At 55.6% G+C, this 2,500-nt stretch overlaps 3 non-coding genes across 3 annotated transcripts in view; all 3 read left to right on the top strand.

The window, feature by feature from the left end:
* The first annotated feature begins 595 nt into the window (after positions 1-595).
* TRNAL-CAA (transfer RNA leucine (anticodon CAA)) lies at positions 596-707 on the top strand. Its single transcript has 2 exons — positions 596-633; positions 662-707. It is a non-coding gene; the product is annotated as a tRNA-Leu (tRNA).
* A 1,330-nt stretch (positions 708-2,037) lies between these two features.
* Positions 2,038-2,110, top strand: TRNAV-AAC (transfer RNA valine (anticodon AAC)). Its single transcript has one exon. It is a non-coding gene; the product is annotated as a tRNA-Val (tRNA).
* Positions 2,111-2,398: 288 nt separating this feature from the next.
* Positions 2,399-2,500, top strand: part of TRNAL-CAA (transfer RNA leucine (anticodon CAA)) — a 112-nt gene continuing 10 nt past the window's right edge. Inside the window, exons 1-2 of the tRNA in view lie at positions 2,399-2,436; positions 2,465-2,500. The exon at positions 2,465-2,500 is cut by the window's right edge and continues 10 nt beyond it. This is a non-coding gene — a tRNA (tRNA-Leu). The remainder of the gene's footprint in view (positions 2,437-2,464) is intronic.

Raw genomic sequence — 2,500 nt, 5'->3', positions numbered from 1 at the left:
GGACTGCCATGGCTCGCGCCACTGTTGCATCCAGCTTGGTCTTTTGTATGTGTCTGCAGCCTGTGTGTGAGGTGCTGTGAGTGCTGCCATGTAGGTCCGGCGCAGGCTTGCGCCAAACTTTCACGTTGGTGTGTGCCACCTGGCAGGTACCAGCGGGCCCCATGAGACATCAGTGCCACAAAGCCTTTCAACTGAAAGCTGTCCCAGCACACTAGAGCGCAGCCTACCAGAGCTGTTTCTGTAGTGTAGTGGTTATCACATTCGCCTAACACGTGAAAGGTCCCCGGTTCGAGACAGGGCAGAAACATGGTGCTGGTTTCTTTTTATTTCCACAATGTCAATCGGACACATTTGACCGCATGCAGGTTTCGACAGGTATGGACAGGCCGGCACTACGCCATGAGTGATCTGAGGCCAGCCCTTATTTGCACCCTGCAAACTGTCCACTGGCTCCATCAGTGGGTTTTTCCTGCCATCCCTGGGTCCTTAAGTGAGTGTTTGGGTACTTTTGATGCAGAGATCGGGGCATGAAAACCGGCGCTGGCACCTGGCGACATTGGGTACTGAAGAATCTTTCCCAATCCTGCCCATAGCTGTCAGGGTGGCCGAGTGGTCTAAGGCGCCAGACTCAAGAGGCGCAGCTCTTCCCTGCATCTGGGTGTTCTGGTCTCCGATTGGAGGCGTGGGTTCAAATCCCACTCCTGACAAGCCAGGCTCATTTTTTTGAGCACATTTCAGAGTGTAAGGCTTGCGGAAAACCTCGTGGGGGCCCCCGAATGCAGCGCCCGGCAAGCCTCCCTGTTCTCTTCTGCTGCCTTGCAACTGGAGCTGTCTGCCAGAGACGCCGGAGGCACACCTGCCCTTAAACCCCCACTGGCCCACGGCTGCAAAACCTGCATTTTCTAGTGGCTGGCTTGGTGGCATATGTCACTGAGCCCAGTCTACTCAGGAAGTGAAAAAAGTCCCCTTCACAGTTGGAGAAAGTGCTCTCCTGCCACCTGTCGGTCGTTGAAGGCACCACACCTCAGCAAAATAAAAATAAAAAAACAGACATGCTGAGTTCGGGGGATGTAAAGGTATTTACATAGCAAGAACAAGGGGCTGTTGGGAGATGACAGAATCCATGCTGCCCCAGAGTTCTCTTCTGAAATTCGCAGGAATCCAGAGGTTGGAGCGGGCTGAGGGAGTGCGCCTTCTTGCCTCTGTCGGCTTTCAAGACACATCCTCCTGCTGGGAAGCTGCCCACCCTGAGCAGCACAGGTTTGCGCTCTAGGCCGGTCGGCCACATATATCTCGCCTGATCGAGCCCGATCGAGCGGCAGCAGATGGCCTTTGGCCAGCGAAGGCTGCCGCTCTTCTTCTTGTTTCTCTGCTTGAGAGGCAGCTCAGTCCTCTGCGCTTGCGCCAGGGGCAGGCCACGTGACACGCAGGGGTCAGGCCGTGGAGAGACTGGGGCATGGCGCCAAGTGAGGTAAGCAGACCGCCCCCCTCCCCCTCACTGCTCTCTGCATGCGGTGGCTCGTTGGTCTAGGGGTATGATTCTCGCTTAGGGTGCGAGAGGTCCCGGGTTCAAATCCCAGACGAGCCCTTTTTTTTGGAGCGCCGAAAACAAAAAACACAGAGTCCCCAATTCCCCCCCAAAAATAGTTTGTGCGTGACCGTATCTGGTTCGATGCCCGTCGCCAATGGTTGGCTGCTTTTAAGCCCATGGCCCAAGAGGCAGTGTTGGAAATTCCCCCTCCTTTGTAATGATGCGCTGGCGGCGAGCTGATGTATAAAGGTTTGGACATGCCTTCTGGGTGGGGACTGCCATGGCTCGCGCCACTGTTGCATCCAGCTTGGTCTTTTGTATGTGTCTGCAGCCTGTGTGTGAGGTGCTGTGAGTGCTGCCATGTAGGTCCGGCGCAGGCTTGCGCCAAACTTTCACGTTGGTGTGTGCCACCTGGCAGGTACCAGCGGGCCCCATGAGACATCAGTGCCACAAAGCCTTTCAGCTGAAAGCTGTCCCAGCACACTAGAGCGCAGCCTACCAGAGCTGTTTCTGTAGTGTAGTGGTTATCACATTCGCCTAACACACGAAAGGTCCCCGGTTCGAGACCGGGCAGAAACATGGTGCTGGTTTCTTTTTATTTCCACAATGTCAATCGGACACATTTGACCGCATGCAGGTTTCGACAGGTATGGACAGGCCGGCACTACGCCATGAGTGATCTGAGGCCAGCCCTTATTTGCACCCTGCAAACTGTCCACTGGCTCCATCAGTGGGCGTTTCCTGCCATCCCTGGGTCCTTAAGTGAGTGTTTGGGTACTTTTGATGCAGAGATCGGGGCATGAAAACCGGCGCTGGCACCTGGCGACATTGGGTACTGAAGAATCTTTCCCAATCCTGCCCATAGCTGTCAGGGTGGCCGAGTGGTCTAAGGCGCCAGACTCAAGAGGCGCAGCTCTTCCCTGCATCTGGGTGTTCTGGTCTCCGATTGGAGGCGTGGGTTCAAATCCC

This window comes from Ambystoma mexicanum, chromosome 2q, assembly GCF_040938575.1.
Source record: "Ambystoma mexicanum isolate Mex_15411 chromosome 2q, UKY_AmexF1_1, whole genome shotgun sequence".
Taxonomy (NCBI): domain Eukaryota; kingdom Metazoa; phylum Chordata; class Amphibia; order Caudata; family Ambystomatidae; genus Ambystoma; species Ambystoma mexicanum.
The sequence above is the reverse complement of the archived record's forward strand: the minus strand, read 5'-3'. Positions and strand labels throughout refer to the sequence as shown.